Genomic DNA, 26,421 nt, shown 5'->3' on the forward strand with positions numbered 1-26,421 from the left:
CTGCCAGTTGAGCCTCTGATCCTCTTCTGTTTGGAACTACTTTTCCTGTTGGGTGGGGCAGGAGCCACTCCCTAGGTTCAGAACACTGGAACTCTTCTGGAAAGCAGGAACTCTTTTCTTACCTAGGCGTGGCTGTGGAAGGAGACACCTAAGCACTACAGGAGGCTATTTAAACCACACCCGATGGATGAATCTTGCTTTGCGTTATTCTGCATCCTCTGCAGCAGAACGCTCATCGTGTCTTCTGCATCTGATCCTGGGCCTAAGGAAAAAGGCTTACCATCCTGAATCCAGTCTTCAGCAACACCTATAAAGACAAGAAAGAACAGGTTAGCATTACGGTCTTCACTGACAGCTCTTCACTTACCTGGGCCATCGGCTGTCACCAACGCCTCGCGCTGCATTCTGAAAGACAAAGGCTTACCTACTCTTCGTGCGCTCCAGAGGTCTTCACACTGCATTCCGGCATCTGAAAGACAAAAGCTTACCAGCTCTTCGCACGCTCCGGAGGCCTTATGCGCTGCATCCCGCATCTGAAAGACAAAACAAGGTGCGTTTAAAGACATTGGGGAACTTTAATACTCACGTGCCATTACTCCTTTCCACATCTAACCCAGTGGGTATTCCGGCACCCTGCAGCCGCTCCGAACTTGTACCTGCAAAATAAAAAGACAGTTAGAGCGCATCATGAAGCAGGCAACAAGCGCTTACTTACGTGCTTCCAGGCGCTTCTATTCATCACACAGGCTCCATCTTCAACTCACTTCAGCCCGTCATCCACCATCGCCGGAACCCTGCAAAACAAGAGACATCATTACTAAAGACTTTAAAGACATTAGAATTACTCGAAACTTACCGTTCGTGCAGTAAACGACGGACAGCAGTCCTCTGAAGTCAAGAGGCCTGCTCCCCTTATCCAGTGAAGAAACTGGTTACAGCACCCTGCCCCAAGGCAGATGGAGAGCACAGCGTTCACTTACCTAAGACATCTTACCCTTCGAGTCAAACATACAGTGCACAGAGGTCCAGCCCAAAGAGCCAGCCGTGTGTTGCACATCACCTTTGAAGATACGGTATACACCCAGTCAAGACCGGCGCCTCTACGGGAATCAGGTGAGCGTTACAGAATGTCTCTCTGTGTTAGGCATAATTATGCTACTATTGATGCTGCCCATCTTTATTGCCCAAGGAAGGAAAAACTCAAACTTTAATACATCAGCATTGTGAACTGCCTCTGGAAGCTGCTGTCTTGACTAAGCAATTCGTCCTCAATCAGCTATCCGCTTACTGGATGATAAGAACAAATTATTTTACTGTATTTCTGGAACCAGTCTTTCATCAGCTGAAATGTAGATGCCTCTCCAGTATGAAAAAAGGACCTCAGTAAGTCTAAATAAGCTCAATGACATATATCAATCCCAGTCTATGGCTTGAATCTGCTTCAGCCCAGACGACATGTCAAATTTCTTTCAGCATGAAACAAGAGTCTTTCTTTATCAGTAACCTCTCGATCTGTCCCTCGAAGGCAAGTTTCACACCGATCTGTGATTTCACTTGGAATATATGCTCACTTGGATCATAATTCATTCCAAGATCACATTCAAGTGTGCAGTGTTTCAAAGATCCCTTAGAAAGGTGATCACATCAGTGTGCCTTCCAACAAGATGTGGGTAGTCCTCAATCAGACGAAAGAATACCACACTGACTAGTCTATGAGCTGCATCAGTTGATAGGGGCATTTGTGCTCTCCTTACTGTATTCAGGCAATTGAAAAATGTGTTCAGTGGTAACTATAAGCAATCTTCTTATAACTGTGCCATTCTTAGGATCTTGTAAGAAAGCAGGAATGTGATTAGTTCTCCCCACCAGCGAAGATAAAGAGCGTAACACCAACTCAAAATAAGTAAGAACCAGCCGAGAAAGGTAATCACTGGGTAATATCACAGGTAAATCCAAACAGGAACTCAGTGTGAAATGAAGCAGGGTACTGCACCCTCTTCCAATTGCTGTAACCACGATCAGAATCTGGCATAATCCTCTTTTTATCAAGGCTTAAGCATGCCTCAGTCCAACGTTTTTTAACAAGCTTCACAGTCCAATAAACTCTTTTTCTTTAGTTGACAGCTTCTGTGTCCTTCTTCCTTGTCATAGATCATGTCTGCACGTGCTGTGGTTCTTACCCGATGCTTGTACTTGCTTCCTGTAGGAGTGTGGGCAGAGGGGTTTCTCCAGCAAAGATCTTTACATAGCCTAAGAAAGTCCAAGCACACCTACCCAGCACTTTGACATCAGATGGTGCGACGTCTTCCATGATGAACGGACCGTTAAAGCAAGTTTTGTCCCACTTCTTCCTTGTATGATTGCAGATTAGGACCGCATCTCTGAGGAAAAGTTGTGGAACACGTAATTCTTGAGATTCACAAGTGTCTCCTTCTGTGTTCCGTACTGCCCTACACCCTTGTCACTGCAGCTGTCCTGAAATGACAGAGATACTTGAAGTCATACAGTTCAAATAGTCACGCAATTCCATTCCTAGCAAACCTGCAGTTGGCTGAGCATCACTTCTAACTCTGGATGAAGGCATTAGGGGTGTCCTCATTCATCTCCCCGTCACTCTCGTGGGGCGTGAGATGGTGGTCAGAACGTGGTTGGTTCCTTAAAGCATATAATACCAGTGGTAGGCAATTCAACCACCCTTTCTTCAAGGTAAGCTTCAATTTGGCTGTTCTTTCCTTGAGCAGGCCATTGAGCCTGTCACAGACCCCATTTCCTTGTGGATGATAAGCCGAAGAAAACTTGTTGTGCTTTATACGAAGCAACAAGCTGATCTGTTCAAATGTTTGATTCACAAAATATGGGCCATTGTCTGACCTCATTACTTCACATACTCCCCATCCAAGAAATACTTCCCGCACTACGAATTTTGCTGCACAGGTGGAATCTGGGTGTGTACAGGGGCCTTCTTCAATCCACTTTGAAAAAGGACACACTACTACAATCAGGTATCTATATCCATTACATACTTGTATCATGTCGACATAGTCAATATGCAAATGCTGCAAAGGGCCATTAGGTCTTGGAATAACTCCCCTAACTGTGCGCAGTGTATGCCTAGCTGTGAATTTTTGGCACACAAGACAATTCACTACATACAATGCAACATGCTTTAATAGATTTGGTACAAACCAATCCTCAGCAATAGTTGCAACAAGATTCCCCTTCGTTGTGTGCGCGGGGTAGTGTAGCTGTTCCAGCACCACCCTTAATAAGGCTACAGGCATCACCAGTTTACCAGTGCTGTCTTGTCGCCACAATGCTTCAGAGGGTTTTAAAGAACACCATCTTGGTGTCCACAAATTCTTTTCCTCTTGAGGTGCTTCCCTTTGGACTTGTACCAACTGCATTTTTTACAGGTTATTATAACTTTCAGATACAGTCATTATAATAACAATGTTTTCATTTACATTAGGAGTTTCAACATTCATCATTTCTTTATCTGTATTTGCTATGAGCTTGGACTCAACATCTGCTGCTTGATTTCCACGTGAGATACAATCTGTCCTTTTAGTGTGAGCTGCGCACTTGACGACTGCGATGCTTACTGGGAGTTGTAGTGCTTTAATAAGCTTGCCTAAGAAGGCGGCGGGCTGTTCTGGCGTGCCGTCCGCTCTGAGGTAGCCCCTCCTTTTCCAATTTGCTAACCCTGTGTGCACTGTCGACATCACATAGGCGGAGTCACCGTACACTGTTACTTCCCTTCCTGGTCTGCGCGATCCTCGAGCACGAGTATCAAAACCAATAATTCTGCAGCCTGCTCTGAATAATGAGACGGAAATCGAGTACTTTTAAGCACTCAAAATTCCCCATTAGCTGTGTGCTTTATCACAGCGGCACCTGAATATCTCTGTCCATAATTTTGATCGATCCTTGAAGAACTGTCAATGAAAACAATCCTTCCTCCTGCTAATGCGTTCTTTTTTATTCTAGGGATTTCATCATAGAACTCTTCATAGTGTGTGCAATCGTGTTCAAGCTCTCCTTCTGTTATTGGCTCAGTTATAAACATGGCAGGATTCACTATTTTACATCAGACTAATTTTATCGCAGGATTCCATATGACTACCTCATAGGCAGAAGACCTTTAAGATGTCAATGTGTCATTTGGCTTCTCTAAAATAGCAAATAATGCGTGCTCAATGAATAACATCATGGAACATCCCATCACTATGCTTGCAGCCTTCTCTATGGTGAATGCGGTGGCTGCTAAACTTTGTTAGCACAGAAAATGACCTCTTATTACTGGGTCTAAGATTCCACTGTAATATGCAAGGGGCTTGTACCCCAACGTGGTTCTCTGTGTGAGTATGGCTGTCATAACAGTGCCATCTGTATGTGAGAACAAAAATAATTCCTCAGTATAATTAGGAATACCTAAAACTGGAGCAGTGCAAATTGCTTTTTCAATTAATCAAACCCTTCTTCCATTTCCTCAGTCCACGCGATTTTTTCCTGCGTTATCTGTGCTTTCTTTAAGGCTTGCAGCAAAGGTCTTATATACGAGCTGTAGTCAAAGACCCATGCCCTGACATAATTACATAATCCCAAAAATATCTGCATGTGTTTTATCGTGTGTGGCTTTGCAGTTTTCAAAATAGCCTCAGCTCTTTCAGGGTTAACCTTCTTCCCTTCATGCAAAATCAATTGGCCTATGTATAGCACTTCTTGTTGCCAATATTGTAACTTTTCTCTGTCAACTTTATATCCTTTGTCAGCGAGTATACTCATCAGCTGACCAGAATCGCGTCTACAATCTTCCTCTGAGGTGCTGCAAACTAAAATGTCATCTACGTATTGCAACACAACACTTTCTAAAGCGATATTGCTTAAGCCCACCTGAAGGACTCTATTGACAATCGATGGGGACTCACAAAACCCTTGTGGTAAACAAGTACTTTTCAGACGTGTTTGTCTAAAGGTAAATGACGTCAGATCCTGCAAGTCTTTGTGCAATGGAATTGAGAAAAACGCATTTTTTAAGTCAATCACCGTGAAACATTGTGCTTCAACAGGTATATTACATAAGATTGTAGACGGGTTAGGAACTAGAGGGAACTCGGCTTCTACAATCTGGTTTATTGGCCTAAGATCTTGAATTAGTCTCCAAGACCCCCTTTCCCTTTTTTCACAGGATAGATTGCCGTGTTACAGGGTGACTATGAGGTCACAACAATACCCTGATCAATCATGGCGGGAATTGTCTTAAAAATGCCTTCATCTGCCTCTCGAGACATAGGATACTGTCGTGCTTGAGGTAAAATTGCTCCTGGTTTCAATTTAATCTTCACTTCTCCAACCCCCTTCAGTAGGTCTACGTCATAGGGGCCAGTGGTCCATAATGAATCTGGTACTTTTGCCATGTTTTCATCAAAATACTCAGGACGCCTTTGTGCTAACATCATCTTCTGAGGAACTTCTCTTTTAATTGCTCTCACCCAGTAAGTGATGTCTATGTTATATATTACTTCGTCATCAGATGGATGATCTCCAAACAGATCTTCATCAGTGACGTCAATCAATCTGTAACCCTCCCCAATGGTGATTATTGCACACCATTGTCTGCCTTCATGATCATTTCCATCAAGCAAAACCATTTCTCCTTGCACTATGGCTGCTTGTAGTTTTAAGGGAAATACTTGTCCCTCCTCTTCAAGCATGGGTATTCTTGGTCTCAACAGAAATTCATTGGGTGTTCTCATTGCTCTGCCTGCTAGGCCTGGTAGCCATGACAACAGAATGCGTACTCCATAATGAAAAACCTCTGGTTCTAATGGTATTGCTCTCGCAGCTATCTGTCCTGAAAAAGCCATAATAATTTCACATACGTTTAAATAATGCATTCCTGGTGTTGAACACACTATGCCTTCATCAGTAAATGAAATGGTGATATTCATCTCGTCCCAGTATATTAACCGGTGTTTGCCTCAAATATAGCAATGACACCTTCATGTCACATTCTCCTATAGAGAATGGTAATTCTACAGTGAAAGGAACTCTGCTTGTAGCTCCTACGAATCCCTGGGTATTCATGGCATTGCCAGATATTGAAAATGTTCCCTCTCGTATACATGAGTGTGTTGCTCCTGTGTCTACTAAAAACAAAAAACATTTGCCTCCTATACTGAGGTCTACCGTTGGTTCCTCATGAGGATTCAGCGTCCAACATATAGGAGGTGGTCTCCCAACCTGCCCATTTTGCATATTCTGATTACCATCCTGTATATTCTGAAACCCACCTTGGTTATTCTGAAAGCTTCCCTGATTATTCTGCAATTCCCTTGATTACCTTGCCAACCTCGTCCTCGGAATCCTCTTCCCAGTGGAGTAAATCCACTATTGTTTTGATTGAACTGCCTTTGATTATTCACCTGCAGCATGTTCACTGTTTGCTGTGAATTAGATCCAACTACATTTGTCAACATTACCCCTTCAATGGCGTACTTGGACAATTTTTTCTCCACTAGCTTTGCCTCTTCGCCCTTCCTAATATCGTCTTTTTTGCGATTCTTTTCCTGCAGGAGTCTGCAGTAATGCGCAATGGTCAGCTGTATTTCCGACCACGGTTTTTCTTCCATACACACTAATTTCTTGAGCTGCTTTTGTACTGGCTCTGGCAGCCCTTGGCATACCATATGATAGAATACTGGTATAGATTTTCCCCAAGATTTGAGCGTTTCCAAGCTCCATGCCTCCTGAAAATGTTGAATGTAAACAAGTGGGTCATCCTTGCCCTGCATCTTTTTCGTCATCATAGCTCCCATATCAGATGTGTCTGGCTACAGTACTCTAAGCGCTTTCCAGACTGCCACCCTACAGTTATTGAATAGTGCTCCATCGTGGGCATTGTTGACTGTAGTCATACCAGGGTACCCTGCCCTTGTTCACACGTCATCAGATCTCTCACCAAGTATGGCTATTAGGAGACCCTTAAATTCCCCTATAGCCAACGTGTTTCCTGCTGTCATTTTTTCTAACTCATGTATACATTTCCCAAGGGGGGGGCGTGACTACAGGGCCATGTAAACAGACGTGTTCCCGGAGGAGCTCCTGCTGATCCACCAATGATCCGGAATAAGAGTGCACATGGAACTACATGCAACAAATGAAAATACTGGAGCACACTTGTGAAACCGCAAGGCTGGCTCGGAGTGTGTTTTTGCTTCGCTGGACACTGTAACTCTGAAGTACTGAGCACTGGAAGATCGAGACAGCTCGCCGAGGGAAAATCCAAGATGGCGAGCTCCCGAGAAGAAAGGAGTGGGGCGAGCCTGTAAACAGTCAGTGAAATCGGAGCGCATGTAGGCACCGCAGACGGACCGTGACCAGCCGGTATGCGGCGCTTGTATAAGCGTGAGTGGACCATACTGTGTGCTAGGGGAGAGCAGCATTGGAGACGGCAAACCCGACAACAACTGTGGAGCACACGGTTTGTCCATTGGCAGCTGAACCCAGCATCTGAATAAGCTGTCTGTCAGCACACAAGACATTGCCCAAGTGCGGAGCCCCTAACATGGCTCTGACTAATTAATACGGAAGTGAGTGGATGCAGGAAGGGCAGAGAACCGGAGCATCTGGCGCCCAGGGGATATAGTGTGGCGGTGGAACTCATGGCAACATAGTATTACACGTGGACCTAACCGTACATGCAAACTAACACAGCGGATGCAGAAAAGGAACAAATGGTTACAGTAGCAGGTCGGATGGAACAGTGAGCGAAGACGCTCGTGTCGGCAAGACACGTGTAATGAAGGACGCGCAGCATCTGCAGGAGACATGGCTACGTGCGTAATGCTTGCCCATGGCGATGCCAAATAAGCAGTAACAAGGGTGCTCACAAGATTGCAGTGGGCACGGAAGACCGGCGCACGATTGGGCAGGCACACTGGACATACTGCCATGACAATGGCATAAACAGGAAACAACTCGGCTACGGCTGCAGAGAATTTGGTGGTTGGCCTTGAGGCACAAAGGAAAATGGTGCTCTGTGCTTCCCCTAAGCCATCTGGGAAGGTGCTCGCTGCGTGCTCAGATGTGTACATATACAATCCCACAGTGCCGGCACCGTAGTGGGCCGAATGAACAAACCAAGGAACGGTGGGCTGCCACTGGGAGTGAGCTGGTGCCCTGTCTGCCACAGTAGGGAGCCCAACGTACAAAGCAGAGGAGGCCAAAGAGTGAGCCAAGGAGCGCTGCAAGAGGCAACAGGAGGAGGCAGTGTGTAGATGGGAACAGGACTCCTGTCAGCGGAACAAAGGGACCACCAGAGACCATAACCTGCGGAGTGGGGACCTGCAAGACGCAGACTGAAGGGTGGAAGTGCAGAGCCTTGCTGCAGCACTAGGTGTGGTTTTTCGGTACCAGGAAGTTGCAACAGCCTGCAGCTAAACTCGAGTGGGCCCAGAAGAGAACAAAGGCAATTAGAGACCTGCATTAGGCAACAAGGCACAGACAGGGTGTCATCGGTATGCCTATCGTGCCCAACATATGTGCAGTACAAGTGCATAATACGCATAAATACTAGGCAACGGGCGCAGAACTTGCTGATAGAATCAGAAGCATTGGCAACCAGATCAAGAGCCAGGCAAAGTGAGACTGCCCCACGGAAATCTACAAATACAATTGGCCTGTGCAAGGCAAAAGCGCACTATGAGTGCCACGCATAGGCGCACCTAAGTGGCGAGCTACGGTACAGCGCATAACCGAGAGGAAAATGCAGGTGCCACCCAGAATAATGTAGCAGCAAAGGAGGCATCCGACAGGGCTTATAGCCCAAACTGAGGCAAAAGTGAAACAATCCATGCTGGAGGAGTACACAAGAACACCGCAGCCGACAGAAGGGGCAAAAAGCAAGGAGAAGACCCCCCCCCACAGACAATACCACGGCACGCAAAGATCAGCAGATCCTGGAAGTGATTGCTGACCTGAAACTAACGTGGGAAACTAAACTGGAGTCAGCCATGGTTGAACTCAAGGCAGCACTGGAACTCAGAGTTGACGCAGTCCAGGAGGAAGTGAATCTACTCAGACAAGATGTCAGGGCATTAGAAGAACGCATAGGCGAACTGGAAAAAGAAGTGACCCCCAAACACAGCTGCATGTGCGTCCCATACATCGGAGATCCACATCCTGAAACAACATGTTAGCAACCTGGAAAATAGAGCAGAAGAAACGGAGGGACGTGCCTGGAGTAATAACATATGTATTGTGGGACTACCGGAAGGTGCAGAGGGATGTCGAGACGATGTTGCTGCAAGAAATAGGAGGAGGGGCGCAGTGGAAAGAGCGCACAGAGCCTTAACAAGGAGGCCACCGCCAGGAGCCCCCGCCCCCACAAGACCAATAATTGCCAAAATCCTGAATTATCGAGACAGGGAGAAGATCCTAGAACATTTCTGGAAAGGTGGCATGATACAAAGGGCATCAGCGAATATTATAGCATACCCGGACTACACACTCTTGGTGCAGAGACGACAAATGAACTATGGGTCAGTGAAGAAAAGACTGCGAGAGGCAGGCTACAAATCCATGTTGATGTACCCGGCGAAACTGAAGGTGTACCACAACAACAGAGCCCTGTTCTTTGACACCCCTGAGGACACGACAGAGTGGTTGGATGCCCAGAACTGCCCATCAGAAACAGACAACCAGAAAGAAGACGGATCAGATAAGTAAGACAGCGACTGCAGTATCCGAGATGCTGTAAAACCAGACACTGGGACTTGAATATAAGACAGGGCGAAGGCAGCTGGGATAGACATGAGATGGGTTGAATAAATAGATGTGACCAGGCATGGCGCAATAGTGCTAAATTGCAGGAGACTGGAGGGACTCGCTCTTATACCCCCATAGACAGTTTAGATAGGTTACCGATAGTTCGGTAACTCCCTGCTCTGTTCCTGATATCGGTATCACTGAGAAAGAACCAAATGCGGGATAGCCTGAGATCCAGGGATGGAGCTGGCCAACAGTTGGGAACGGGAAGGGCGGGGGAGGGGAGGGAATTGGGAGGTGTGCTGTGAATTTAGTTGAGGAGAGTAGGGGGCGAGGGACAAGTTGGGGGGTTTATGTTGAATTGGACAGGGAACAAGCTCACATCCACGTCAAGCAAAATCGGAGGGAAGGACAAGGAGGGAGGGAGAAGGGATAAGATATGGATGACAATGGGAGATCTTAGAATAGTAACCTGGAATGTCAGAGACCTCAACAGCTACCTGAAGAGAAATAAGGTAATGATGTACCTGAGAAGGCAAAAAGTGGATATAGCCTTATTGCAAGAAACCCACCTCACCAAACAAAAACAAGAGGTGGTCAAGAAAAAGTGGAGAGGGACCACCATAGGAGAAAACATACTTGGCATATGCCAGAGGGGTAATCATTTGGGTGGCGCCACATGTGCCCTTCCAGATGCTACAGGCCACGGTGGAGCCGGAAGGGAGGATGGTAGTGATGCGGGGGCTGTTAGAGAACAGAGAACTGTGCATCATAAACACATATGCGTCTAACCAAGACACAGTGGCCTACTTTAAGACACTATGGGCCTCATTACATGGATGGCGGAGAACCATGGCGCTATTAGCGCCATGGTTCATGCCGGTAAAATACCGGCACCGCCTTGGCAGAAAGGGGAATTACCGCCCCATTCCAAGGTTGGCGGGGCGGTAATTCCCCCTTCCACCATTGCCCTTCCCCATTCCCATTTTTGCCCCAAAGGGCATAATGGGAATGGGGAAGGCGCTAATTACGGTACCGCAAATTGCGGTACCGTAATTAGCTCCCTGGGTCCCTTTGCGGGTTGGTTTTTAACGCCTGCAAAAAGCAGGCGTTAAATTCCCCAACCCGCAAAGGGACCTCGTAGTAAGGCGGTAAGGATTTACCAGTACCGGTAAAATACCGGTACCGGTAGAGCCTTACCGCCATCTGTGTAATGAGGCCCTATATAGTAAAATCAGTCCCCACATAGGAGGCACGGTTATATGAGGTGGGGACTTCAATTGCACGCTGAAACCCAAAATGGACAGGTCAGATACCAAATTAGATAAACCCACCCCTGCAGAGAAAATGCTACAAGCCCTGCTGAGAGACTTTGGGCTGGAAGACATATAGAGGCAGCAACACCCGATTGATAGGCACTACTCACATTATGCCGCCCCACACAACCAGTACATGAGACTGGACTACATGTTTGCCACTCCGGAACTTGTTGGGGAAATGACGGGTTCAGACTATAAGGTGAGAATATTATCGGACCACTCCCCTCTGGTCCTGGCATGGCGACATCAGCCCCCCAAAACCAGAATCCCAACATGGAGGCTTAGGGCCGAGGCATTGAAGGACACTGTATTCTGAGAGGGCCTAAGGAGGAGATAATCGGGTATTTCGAAAATAACACAGGAAGCGTGGAGTCAGAGGGAACCCTATGGGAGGCCTTTAAGGTGGTAGTGAGGTGGGCGGCCATATCTATATCTAGAGGGCTCCAAGGGGGTATAGAGCGAGAGTTACAGGAGAAGAAAAGAAACTAGAAGAAAGTATGAAAAGCGGGGGTACCTCACAGGAAGACGCTGAACAGGTGTGCCAATTACAACAGGCTTGTGGTGGGCTCTGGGAGAGGCTATGTAATCTGAATTACAAAAAATACATTGAAAGGCAACATGCAAGGGGGGGCAAACCGGGGAGGCTGCTCGCAAGGCTATACAAGAACGATACACCAAAATCAGCAATTAGGGAGATAACGGGACAAGAGGGCAAAGTCTGGAACACCCAGGAGAGAGTGAACAAAGGATTCCTTAGATTCTACAAACACCTCTATGAAGATGCAGGGGAGACTGCAGAGCAGAAGACTCAAGAGACGCTAGAAGACATAGGATTACCTAAATTGAATGAGAAAGACAGGGAGAACCTAGATGCCCCAATCACAATAGAGGAATTAGAGACAGTGGTAATACATCTGCCCACGAGCAAAGCCCCTAGTGAATTCTATAAAACGTATAGACAAGAAGTGCTCCCCTGCTATTTGCAATGCTAAACGAGGCCTTTGAGAAAGGGAGACTGCCAGAATCTCTGAGGGAGGCGGTAATTATTCCGCTCCTCAAACCTGACAAAGCCAAGCACAGAATGTGGGTCGTACAGACCCCTGTCCATGCTAAACCAGGACAGTAAAATTCTCACGCTGTGCTGGCGAACCGACTGTAGAGGGTAATAAACAAACTCATACACCCCGATCAAGCTGGATATGTCCCAGGTAGAAGCATATCCGATAACCACAGGAGGCTCCACCATATCATAGAACAGGCAGAGGGCGGCCCAAGTGAAATAGCAATAGTCTTATTAGATGCAGTGAAAGCCTTCGACTACGTAAGGTGGCCTTTGATGATGGCGGCCTTGAAAGAATACAGGATGGGACCAGGGTACCTGCGGTGGGTGAAAATGGTGTATAGCTCTCCAACAGCCAGGGTCAAAACGGGAGCGATAATTTCAGATAAATGGCAATTTAGCAGAGGCACGAGACAGGGCTGTCCATGGTCCCCAATGCTGTATATCCTTGCACTAGAACCACTAGCGATCTGTTGGAGACAGCAGTACGAAGAAATAGGGGTCCACACTAAGGGGGGACCACATTTGATATCATTGTATGTGGATGATATGCTGTTATACCTGCGGTACCCAGAGGAAAACTTGCAATACATCTTGGAGGTGATGGAGCGCTACACAACTCTTTCAGGCATAACGGTGAACCCCAAGAAATCATGCATGTTCCCCCTGGGGAGCTACAGAGGAATCCCACAGGAGAATTTACCTATCTTGCAGATAGCCTGGCAGTCCAGAACATTCAGATACCTGAGGATTGATATATATCACACGATCGTAGATGAGCACAAATATAACACGGAGAGGGCAGTGGAAGGTATCAAGAACAGGATGGGGTTCTGGGCAAAGCCTCCCCATAGCCTTGCTCAAGATGGTGGTCCTGCCAAGGCTACTACATTTCTTCGCAAATATTCCATACATGTTCCCCAAACACTTTTTTATTAAACTGCAAAGTTTATGTAGAGGTTTCCTGTGGCACAACTCCAGAAACAGAGTAGCCCTATGGAAATTACAGAATACGTATGACAGAGGGTGCATAAACCTGCCAAACTTTGAGATATACCACTTGGCAGGGAAGCTACAATACGTTGCTAGGTGGCTGTCGGAAGACGAGACAGCAGAATCTAGAGTGTGAGGGGTGAATGTGACCCTTATTTCCTGAAATAACTGATATGGCTACCCAAACCAGACCTGCATTGGCGATCGAGATTGCTGGAACTGGGCTGGAAGACATGGCGCAAAGGGTGCAGAGCTGTGGGAAACCCGACCCCATGCTCCCCGTAGGCGCCACTCGTGGCGCTATGCGGGGTGATTGAGCATCTGAGGAAAGGAATCCGCAAACACTGGGAGCCGGTAGGCCTAGCGACCTTAGGAGATATATGGCAAGAGGGGAAGACACTGGACTTCCAAATGATAGTGGACAAAACTGGGGTACATATGGGGTAATATATCATATATACCAGAAAAATCAAACGGGTGAAGGAAACGTGGTCCAAAATAGCATTAGCAGAACAACCTGACTCTGCCATAGAAACAATGTACGATATCTCGGAGGGAGGGCACGAAATATCCCGAATCTATGAACTGGTGATGTCTAGAGTGGTTAAGGAGTTGCTCCAATTGAGACGAGACTGGGAGGAGGAGGCGGGAGAACCTATGCAAGACAGTCAGTGGGAAAGAGCCCAGAGATATCATAAAAAAGGTGTCTAGGAATGCGAGGCTGCAGCAGATTCAATTATATGTCACCCATAGGACATACTTGACCCCCCAAAAGATCACCAGATTCGGGAGTACAGAAGTACAAAAATGCCCCAAGTGTAGGGAGGTGAATGCCGGGATGATCCATATGTTCTGGGCATGCCCAGAGGTTGGAAACTTGTGGGAGGAAGTCAAGCTATGACTATCTGAAAAGGGAATTAAGCTAGATGTGGAATCTGTATGGGCATGCATGATGGGGGGATTTACCAGACCATGCAACCTGAAACATGTTTGCAAACTCAAGGACCTGGCCTACAATCTGGCAAAAAGGAGAATAGCTATGGGCTGGAAAGCATCTCACAGACCCAGATTAGAGTTATGGTGGAACAATCTCCTGAAATGGGCAGATGCCGAGACAGTAGCATGGTATGAGGCAGCCAGCAGAGGGGAGGATGCTGAAGTGGGACCTCTGATAGCATGGAGACAAATGGTTGACACATTGTCGGGATAATCCCAATCCAGTGAATATGACACGACCGAGAACGGCGAAGGGGATTAACCCCAAGAGAAGGGAAATCCGAGGAACTGAGGTGGAAGCTCGAGTTAAAGAGGGGCTAGGGGGGAAGACAGTAATAAATAATATGTAAATGTATGCTAAGCTTGTAACCGGAAATGTCGGGTGTGTTGGTTATGTTTTGTTTGTTCGTAAAAATCAATCAAATGTATTTTTAAAAAAAAATGTATCCATTTCCCAGCGCCAAAAGTTAAACTCAGCAGTGTAAACCTTAGATTATCTCTATCCAGTTGAGGCCATGGTATATACTGTGGTCTCGTTCCTCCTTTCTCTAGCAAGGGAAAGTGAGAAGCCCCAAACTCATTCTCATCCCTCATCATTTGTCTGTGCACCGCAGGGACGATATTCCCACATTGCCTTCTATCTGGCAATTATCTTAATCTGCTTACATAAGGCGGCGACTCCCCCCTCTCACCACAGAGTTGCCATTTATGTGTGACTGACTGTGTCAATGGTTCTGATGCCCTAGGTATAGGTGTGTTTTAATCCAACCATCTTACTTCCCTATCCATAGAAAGGCATCCCTCAGTACCACATGTGTCATCTCTCTCTTCCCCATGGAATGTTTCCCTGTCTTCGTCTGACATTTCTTGTGCCGAACTCATGCAACTGCTCTCTTCGTCATCACTATGTAGAATTAGAGACAGCTCCTTATGCTTCGTACTAAATGAAACTTCCTCTGTGACATACAACTAAGTGCTCTCAAATCGATAATTTGTACCCTTCCTCCTTAGCCCTTTCTGAGTTCTCATTTCATGGTATACTTTGTTGATCGCTTCCCCAATGCCCCTAGAGTGAAACTCGTCTGCTAGATTTGCTCTAAACGGGCCTGGTAATGACTCGTATTCTGGAAATAATTCCTCTATATCCTCCCATGCTACTTGTGGATTAGGATCTCTTACTTTCTTTTCCAGGCGCTCAAGATCGCGTGCTCTCTGCCTTCTTTTGCGTTCCATATCATCGTCAAATTCTCTTTTCTTTCTTGCTTTCTCTCTCACTCTGTCCTCCCCTTTTTTCTTCATATCCATTGTCTCATTTGCCCTTCGTATCTCCTCATCCCTTCATCTCTGTATTCTTTTTTTCTTATCTTTTGCTCTTCCACTTCTATTCTTTTTCTTTCTAGTCTTTCCTGCTCATCAAATGTTCTTTGTTTATTGTCACGTTTCCTTTGCTCCTCTGCTCTCTCTTGTTTTTTTGCTTGCTCATCTTGATATAACTGCTCTCATCTTTGTCTATCTTTCCTTTTTGACCCTTCATCTTTCAATCGTTCCTCCCTTTCGTTACCTTTTTTATCTTGCTTGTCTTGATCTTCTCTTTGTCTTACGTCCTCAATGCCTTTACCATTGAGTTTAAGCAAAATCTGACCACCCATCCATTGGTTCTGTAAGAGCGCTATCTCATCAGCTTTATCTCTTTCTCCTTTCCATCTCTTTATTTCTCTTCCTATATCTAGAGACGTACTTGCTTGATCTCTTCTTTCCTTATCGCGTCTCTGCTTGTCCATCGGGACCATAGAGATTACATCTTTCTCAGTATTTTTCTCAGGGCCCTCGTCACTACTTTGCGTAGGTGACTCAGCTATACCCTGCTGTTGCTTTAAGCTCCCTCAATGGGTATAACCCATCATCTTTCTTATTCTCCTTTTTTATTTCAGACGGGGTGGGTGGAGCAGAGGTCTCTTTACCCTCCTCTTTGCATACATTAAGTATCCAGTCTATAGGAGGCGGCTTATCTCACTCCTCCTGGTACATTTTCCAGAGATCTAAGCTTGCTAGGCACTTGTCTAGCTTCTTCCCAGTATATGCTGCATGCAAATATGTCATCATATGCTGCAGGACTGCCTTCGATAGTGACCCTCCTTGTGGCCACGGCATAAACATTTTATCTGCGGTTCCTTTAACCCATTCTGCACTATACTGTCTAGGTTTGGGTGCATGTTTCGGCAATTGCTTGCAGAGGTACACAAGTGGAGTATATCCTCCATCCTTAACCCTTCACTCTTAACTTGTAAACGCTTGCCTGCTTTAATCACAGATTTAAAAATACGTTTCAGGAAAACAACACAATATGAGCGAGCACCAACCGTCGCAAGCTCCAATCCCTTTGGTCACAGTTTTTACTTTAATCTTGCAAAAAAAACAACCACCAAGTGCAATAAAAACAATACATTTCTTTTTCAACTTTTCGCTTCTCTATTTATCATCAATTTTCTTCAATTATGACATCATCATCATCATACATAGATACATAAAGCGAACGGACAAACAGACATACTCAACCGGTTACATATATCTATCTCCACAGCCCTTCTCTGGGATCTAGACCGTCTTAAATTGGACCCGTTTTCTATGTCATCTGTTACAGGACTCTAGATTAAGATTTCTTCTAACGTTATGTAAAACTTAGGTATAGGGCGTATCCTCTTTATCGTGGCCTCTCTCACGATTCTTATTGCTCTGCCACACTCAAGTCAATATCTATTCAATACTTTAACACTCTTATTCTCACGTTATGTTTATCCCGCCTCCCTCCATTACTCTCTTTTTCCCTTATCACTTCCCTTTATTTACTACGCATGATCAATTTGCCACTCTCCTCACTTTATACTCACCATTCGCATGTTCGTCTTCTGATTCTCGGAATCGCAATCCTCTTTTACCGCCTCTTCAAACTGTTGTCCGATCAGCTTCTCGCAGACATGGGATGGGATTCTATGGAAACTAGGGGACCCGTCACACTCGCCTTGCAAGGTCTTGATAATTACACTAACCACTATCTACGGGGAGCTTCACCTCTTGTCAGGAGAATGGCAAAAGTCGTGCAATATTTCCGGGACTCGAAAGTTTACTTATATCGATTAATCTTTTAATAAACCATCCTCTCTCTGCTACCAAGTGAACTGGATATCCCAGCCCCTTTTATGAGTAGCAAATATCCTTGAGATGGATGGGGATGCAGATTCTATTCATACATCAATAATCGAAATGACTCAGGTAGTTTGGCAAAATTAAGTCTGTTTTTATGTCAATTATCTAAAACAGGCAGTACAACAAACATCAGCACTCGCTCAATTCTCTTACTCCACGAATCTTACAAAAAACGGAGTTCATATTAAGCAAAACATCGTCAGTGGCGTGTTGACCTGCATCATTACCAGCGTCATCCTCCGTGACAAACTACAAAAACCTACTGAGGGAAGTGATAGGCTCTAAGTCAATATCTGAGTATAAGTTCCATATCAGTATAGAACAGTGAAGGAAAGTGATAGGGTCCTTAACATCAGGTGGGGCAACTAAGACCTCCCCTTAAAATGGCCACTATGAACGTCACTAAATACACAATGTCCCATTGGCTACACATACTATAGGACCCTTAATTACGCGGCCCTCTACAATTGGTTGGCTTCTAACCCCTGTCAGTACTTTTCCACCTACGTTTAGAATCCTGCAGACTGAACATCCAGGTGCTGGTGAGCTCATCTTAACACTAGATTCCCACCAATTAGCAAATCAATCCATCATCACTTCAATGGTCCAGTGTCAATTAGGACTTTGAAGCCTGGCCTTGAGTTTGTACTGTGCTCTGAGAAATTTTAAGGAGTGTCGGCACACACTGCCCTCGTGCGTAGGTGTGATCACCTCGTTCTTCCAACTTCATTCGTCCACGTTACTGGAGACCATGGAATCAAGCCTTTTAGTGTATTAAAATACTATTTTCTAAAAGTCCTCTGACGTCTTTTGTTTTTATCACGCCTTCTGAACAGGAGTTTCTGTTCTTTCACACGAATTGCATCCAATGTCAGTTCACTCCAGTTTGATAAGACCTTGGACCTCATTACGAGGTAGGTGGTAAGGGATTACTGGCAGCGGTAAGGGCACCGGTGCCTGTAATCTCTTATCACCCTATTCTAAGGTCCCTTAGCGGGTCCCTTCCTCAACACCTGGTCTGACCAGGTGTTAAGGACGGGGCCCATTAAGGGACTTCAGAGCTAATAACGGTACCGCAAATTTAAATACCGTTATTAGCTCCATCCCCATTCCCATTGAGCCCTATGGGGGCTCGAATGGAAATGGTGAATGGTTCCCGGAATGTGGATTTACCGGGTCCTCTAAGGTTGGAATGACCCGGTAAATCTCTATTTCGGGAACCCGGTCCCTGAATTCGGTAAGGGGGTAGCCATGGTGCTAGTAGCACCATGGCTACCTCCTACCTCGTAATGAGGCCCCTTGTCTTCTTTGGCTCATCCAACTCCTTCTGCTGACATTCATTTTGTAATTCAATTTGCTTTTTAACTGCAACACACTGAAATGAGGCCTTCCTGCCAATGTCCAGCACTGCTTATAATGCGTAGTTGAAACATCCATCCTTTACTCGTCCATATGCATATATATATATAATTACTATTACTAATTGTATTACTAGCCTAGTGTCAATGTATATACAAATGCTTTTGTTGTATATGGCAGTTTGTTTGCAGCATTCTCAGGAAATATGCCTTTCACAAGCATAAAGGTTGGAAGGTCTATTAATTCAATATTTTACCTCTGTATAGAGAATTGAATGCACTTTAGTCCTTTCCTTTTACCTTTTTTGCCTTTTTATCATTAGTCACTCTTTTTTCTTAAAAGGATGAGCAACATATCTTTAGTTGAGATATTAATGAACACAGGTAAACATGCACTTACATGCACACTCTTCCCTTGGTCTCTCTCCATCTCTTGTTGGACATTATTTTCTGGTCGGCAATATTATTTGTGGTCTCCTCTATAACTAAGGCTTCATGATATTTAGGCAAACGTTTTTATTTATGTCTAGTATTTATAACAAATGCAGTTATCAGTGATTCATATGTATTTTCAAAATACAGAATTCTTATGCACTAAGCACTTTATTTATTCCAATATAGGAAATAATATTGCGCGGCTGCTAATTGCACGTTACACCTTATCAACTGTAAGTTGTATTTTGTGGCAGCTAATTGCACATAGCACTTTAACAACATTTTGTTGTACATTGCATGTTTTGCACAGTTAGTAGAGATAAGTATTTGTATCAGAATAGGCAACCCTTATACACATGAATCTTAGGATCATGCACACTATGCACTGATTTTTTAAATACTGCATTGTTTTGGTTATTTTAGCAAATACCTAACCTGAAGCGAGTGTCACTTTTTAATATTTTTAAATGCCGACCATTCATAGAACAGCTATGTGTTAATGGCACAGTTTATTTAATGAACATGTTTTAACGAGATTAATTACACATGGTTTAAACACTGCAAATAGACTCAATGAAAACACGTTGCTATGCCTGATTTATAAGTATGTATTGTTTAGCCACTTTATCCAACTTAGCTGTTAAATCCAATCAAAGATGGCGTATCCGAGGAGTAGATCATAAGGTGGTGTGCACGACTCTCTATACTGTGACCATAAAGATAATGCTATTATAAATAGTCCTTCCTTTGGGCCTCATTACGACCCAGGCGGTAAGTTACCGCCTGGGCCGTGACTTTACCACCATGGCGTAAACTACGTTTACGCCATGGTGGTTGGCGGACTTACCGCCCCATTCCGACCTTGGCGGGGCGGTAAGTCCCCAATCCCCATTTACCCTTCCCCATTCCCATTTTTGCCCCATAGGGCATAATGGGAGTGGGGAAGGCGTTAATTACGCCACCGTAAATTACGGTGGCGTAATTAACTCCATGGTCCCTTAGCGCCATGGATTTTAACACCCGCCAAAAGCGGGTGTTAAAACCTCCATGGCGCTAAGGGACCTCGTAATTGGCGGTAAGGGGTCGGCGCAGCTAACGCAGGCGTAAACCCCTTACCGCCAGGGTCGTAATGAGGCCCTTTGTGTTCTTCATCCTTAACGTGAGCAAGCGGTTTGTTTTTTTCCTGTCTTGCACATTTTAACCATTAAAGCATATTTTTGGCTGACATCTTAAGGTTTCCTGCCTCAGTGTTTTTGGTCAGATCACTGAACGTAAACGGCTTCCTGGGGTGCCCTCCACCTTCCCTGCACCCCTGTACATGGTCTCTCAAAATATATATATATATATATATTAGGGGTGTACCGAATAGTAAATTTACTATCCGGCCAAATACCGAATAGTAAATTTACTATCCGGCCGGAGCCGAATAGTGAGCCGAATAGTCGTTTTGGCTTTTGTGTAGGCATGGGAAAGGCTCTTGCCCTGCACCGTCGTAGTGTTATTAACTGGCTATTGATGGTTGCAGGTGCAAAATGGTGCGAGTAACTAGACATATAAAAGCTGTTGGATTTGCCAATGCTTGTTTTAACACGACTTCAGTGAAGGACATGCACAGTGTATACAAACACTTGTGTATGGGCGCGTTATAAATGCCATATCATATCATAGCGCTTATAAATTGTCCCAATGAGAACTTTCTTTCACAGGCCCATTGTTCCAAGGTACTTGCAACAAACAGACTTTTCATTGAACCTTTACAAGGGTGACTTGCCATTCTTTCCCTTTCAAAGATATTATCTTCTATGAAGAAATATCTTTTCACATCTAGTCATAATTCTGTTAGGACAATGGCAAGTCAACCCCCCTCCACAGAGATGCAGCATTGTGCACATTTACTTTGCAGCCTTGTTAGCAGAGCAAGTCTGCATTCACTGAAGAACGTTCAGTAGGCTAACAATGCAGCCAGCAACACAAGCTTAAGGGGCCACTTCTTTGTACAGCCACACAAAGAGATGCCATTAATCATTGCCTGCCCAGCGCCGTTGAGGCGGGGGCCGGCATTAGCTGTTAGTGGGCGCACCTGCAGGGGGGCGATAGTCACTGTGAGCACAGCGCCTATCAGGAGCCTGAAGCCCTGAGGTGTTATGCAGTGCAATGAGACTGAGACCCACCCCCCCCCCCCAGCACAACAACCTCCTGAGGACTCTGATATCCTCCCAGCCCATTGAAATCCAAAGTGCCCCTCCCCTCCTTTACCATGCCCGTCCCGCCCCACTTAGCAAAGCAATGTTAACTGGTTGCATGTGACTCCTGTTTAGAGTGAGAGAGATGTTCGTCAGCCCTCCGATCCGATTTCCCAGGCGCAGGAGGTGCCTTGGAGAAATCAATGGGGCCTTGCTCCTAGGCGCTTCTAAGCGAGTTGTGCATAAAATCCATATTTTAAAAGTGACTGGATTGGCAACAGGAGGGACGCGATATAAACACCGTTCATGCTCATAGTCCTGGCAGCTCGGTTTTTCACGCAATGCACATTCTTTTGTGTGCAACTCGACTGCCATCTAGTGGCTCATATGGTTTGTGCAGCAACTGCTGTGTTTAAGCTCTGCATCCAAGGCAAACACGTTGCTTTTATATGGGAGCATGTCTTTTCAGTGCAGGAATTTATGGTGTGTTAACTTCGGCTTCGAGTAAGGCTTCAAGTATACATTCGGCCGAAACCGAATAATTACTTTTTAGCCGAATTTCGGCCGAATACTTACTCGAAGCCGAAGTTTGGTACACCCCTAATATATATATATATGTATATATATATATATATATATATATTGGCGCTTGCCGCTTGCCACAATCTATTTACTATAAAGCTAGCCTCAATATTACTTTGTCTGCTTGCATTTCTTTTGCATCTTTCCCGTATAAACTAGCTTTAATATCTTCATCTGGTTCTATGGCATAAGCTTTTTCACCTTGATCCCAAGATGTCACTTATCCTTGATACTTTCTTGATGCCTTATAGAATATCTGAATTCTCTGGTCTCTGCATCTCTTCTTCAGACATCAGCTCGATTCTGTGTGATGTCACCACTCATCTTTGCCATTTAGCTGCTCTGCTTCTTCAGGAATCCCATTCAAATGGCCATCATATTTTCTTGTATGCATGTATGGTTTTCTCAATGGGTACCTTGCCTCCCAGATCTTCTTAGGTATTGGTACTTTCACTGGTACTGCACAGAGTCCATACTCTGCTCTCTGTCTGTTCAACTGCTCCGTGTATGTCTCATACTCTGGTTTCTAACAAACAGGTAATATGGGCGGGGCAGTTGGAGTAGGGGTACTTGGCTCCTCCTCTACACAATTCTCCCTATGCACCCAGGTGCCTAGCTCTTTGGCCTTGAAAGTATCTTTTAGAAAAACTTTGCTGCGGCTCCGTTCTCCTGGGAACCTTCAGACATGTAACATTTCAGCACACTATTTCTGCTGAATGTTCAAAAACTACATTCTGCTTGTCACACAAGGGTATGCAGCTCTTTTCTCATGAGCAGTCTGCGAGAAATGCTTTCTTAATGTGGGCCTAGAACCAAAATGGCTTCTCTACTATTCACATATTGCTCAAAGAAACCCCCCATACTATAAGACCCCTTTACATCTTACACCCCAACCTTGTGCCTGCTTTATACAACTACCCCACACTGCCCCGAAAGCACCCACCCCTCATTGTGTTCCACTATGAGACTTCTCACGCTGAGCCTGCTTCTGTGTCACCTTACGCAAACAGCGCAGCGTTCAATGGCATCCTCACGCCCGGTGCCACCCACCATTTCATCCTTGACGTCACCACGTTACTTGAGCAACTGGTATGTGCGTCACCCCCGCCCTTGGCAGGGTTGAATCTGGACGTTTACGACACTTAACTGGTTTCCATTGTATCTTTCTGATCATTCCTTTCCATCTCATGGAACTCTAACACCTCCACCCGCACTCCCATTCCCATGGATGTCTCCCAAAGAGTTCTCCCATGGATCTGTCCTACACACACTGCTCTTCATGTTTTACTCCACGATGCTGGGAAAACGCATCTTCTCCTTTGGCTTGCATTACCATCTCTTTGTCAATGACACCCAGATCATCTTCTCCTTTCCCTAGTTCACCACTTTTCTCCTTAAGACTCACCAAGTGCCTCACACCCTCACTGGATGACTGTATGCTGCCTGAGGCTATACATTTTCCAAATGGAAATCTTATTTCTACCTGCTTCCAATGCTAAACCCTCTATCCCATCTCCTATTTTCCACCTCCCCAGACATCTGATCTCTGTCGCATACTTGAGGCATCTTTGCTAGAGGCCTCAAACTCCACATTTTCATCATGACTGCAGCCACAGCTGCTAGATTCAAATTACTCAATATAAAGAAAATCAGTCCCAACCTCAATAGACACTCAGCCAAAATGCAAATCACTACTCTTGTGCTCAACAAATTCGACTTCTGTTTGAGCTTACTCCTCGCCCCCCCTATTCTTTCTCTCCCCTCAACAAAGTCCTAAACATTGTCTTTTGTACCCACTACAACTTACCTTAACCCTCCTCCACCTCTACAGACAGGCACTATGCTGGATGGTTCTCAAAGCCATCCACTCTCTCTTTAAATGAGTACTTCTAGCATACAAAGCCATTCATGGCCTTGCGCCCCACTTTGCTTACTATGCCTCCCTGTGCTCTTCCTCACATACCCTAAATTCCTCCTCTCTCCTTAATGTCTCTGTTCATCACAACCCTATCTGCCCCCTAACAGTTCCACTCCTTTTCCCTACTTGACCTTCTCCACTTGAATATCCTCACACCGGGAATCAAAGCCAACCGTTGAATTGAGAAATTCAAAACCAGATTCAAGCTCCACCTTTGACCTTGACTCCTATAACGGAACCTCTGCCTAGCCTCCTCCTATTGACCCCACTCCTGGTTGCCAGTAACAAATATCTAAATATGCTATTGCCAACAGCCATGACTCTAGGCTCATAGTGTATGTTGCACTTTATGTCGGTTCCCTTCTCTAGTACGAGATTTATGTCCCACCTCTCTACCCCCTCACAAACTGGTGACTCAAACTCAGATATCTGATCCTTTATTAAAGGCTCCCTACCCAGGGTTTTCTTCTGTCTCCTATTTTGCTTCTTTTGTATATCATTTCTGTTTTAAATGCCACTCTACATTCAATAAAATACAAATACAAAACAAACCCTCACAAGCTTCCCCATTAATGCTCCAGACGAGGGGGAGGGTCACTGCCAGCAATCAACCTTCCCTCTCTACCAACTCTGATTGTTCCCTCCCCTTTTTCCCTTTTTCAGTTTGACCCTACAGTAAGCAAGTATGGAACTCTTGGCTCAAGGCTCAACTCCTGCAAACACTTTACCTTACTCTTACTGTACTGCACTTGTGTTTCTGACCCAACAATAACACATTTGCCAACAAAGCATATATACTTGTTAATTCTATTTATTGGTTGAATGGAAAAAGTATAAAACAACATAATCGTACAAGCATTCGGGGGCAAGTGGGTTCAGTCAATTCACCTACTGGTTGCACCCCCATTATGCTCCATGACCACGGGGGGGCACCTTCTTAATGTGGCTTATCTTCTTTGTACAGCTATCTGAGGCCAGGATCTGCCACCAAAACTTTAAAATAGACTGTTAGAGTTCTGCCATGTTGGTTGACTTGTGCACAAGGTTAAGGTACCTGTTAAATTGTCCCCAGATCAACTCTACAGAATTCAGGTCACAAGACACCGGGGGAGTTCCAACCCAAGTGAGCCTTTCTTCCCCTCTATAGGCTTCTACAGAGGTGTGTTTAGGTCATTTTCCTGTATGAGGCCTAATTTTCATGTGTCTTTTAGGTAATGCCCCCTTGCGTATGACAACAGCCCTTGCATAATTATGTTCTCTTTAAATTATACTCATTTAATAAATCAGGGGACCTGGGCCCTCCATGACATGTAGACTTTGAAGAGATGTTGTAGGGTGGGCTTGCTTGAAGGAGTCCTTTCATCCTGAAAGCCATGGAGCTTCGTCCATGAACAGAATGTACTCAAATTCTCCCCCATCTCTTTCCAGATCTTGATGTGGGCAATCTGTCTTTCCTTATTGACCTCGTATTTCATAAGGCGTCGCTTGTAGAGCGGAGAAAGGGGCATTGTTATAATAAAAGGGATCAACACTGTTCTGGTTACCACCCAAACATAAGGCACAAAGGGGGGAGGGAAGTCCAGTAAGTCAGAATAATACATGGTTCTTGTAAAAGAACTGAACACTGTGCCAACTAAACATAATTCACAGAGAAGGAAGAGCATCCCGAGAGGTCAGAATAAGGCATAATTATAGTAAAAGAAATTATATTTGGGAGGTTACCCGGAAAATGTTAAAGCACATGGGGACAGGAAGTCCAAGGGATCAAAATATGACACGGTTATGATAAAAGGAATTACCACTATCCAGGTGTCCAACCAAATAGAACTGACCATGCACTCCCCCAATTCCAGGCCACTGCCGGTGCGCATGCTAGATTACACCTATGTGGATCTACATCTAATGATCTTGCAAAAGGATCACCTTTTGCTGCCACTCAATCCTTTCATTGTCTTATTCCAGCAGCTCATGTATTATCTTGTACAGTCGCCTAAAGTGATGCATACGGAAAAGGGAATATTTGGTCTAAAAAACAGGAGCAAACCCTCACAAATACAAATGGTTGCCATGTATGGGCACCCCATCACCTACATTATTTTTAAATCCATAGAAAATGGCACACAATTGAAAAAGGCTATGAGTACAACACACCACTGAGTTGCACCCCAACTGATACTGTATACAGTACTGCACAACACTTGCCCATCCTGATGCCTACTTACCTTTTTCTGTGGGTGCACGTTCCCACTAGTGCAGAAGTAGATTGCAGACAGTATGAGGACAATCCTTGGAGTAACAAGCTATTGACAATGGAATACCCAGTAGCAAAACGCCCCCCACCATCTTGCCACTCATCTGTGGACTGATGTGTTTAGGTGTTGCAGGGATAGTAGGTACCACAGGTGCAGCTGGTGAAGTAGCTCACAAGTTGCAAAGCACAAAGAATAGCTATAACAATTCTTCAGAACAGGGTCCCACACAAGGTCCATAAGAGTCTGCAGCTTAATTGTTTAATTGAGTATCATCTTAATTACAGCCATCAAGGTTTGGCACCTTGGTCAGGGCTTATTGACATTTTTATTGCCAGGTAAAAAGAAATCAGCCT

The sequence above is a fragment of the Ambystoma mexicanum genome, chromosome 1q, assembly GCF_040938575.1.
Source record: "Ambystoma mexicanum isolate Mex_15411 chromosome 1q, UKY_AmexF1_1, whole genome shotgun sequence".
Lineage (NCBI taxonomy): Eukaryota > Metazoa > Chordata > Amphibia > Caudata > Ambystomatidae > Ambystoma > Ambystoma mexicanum.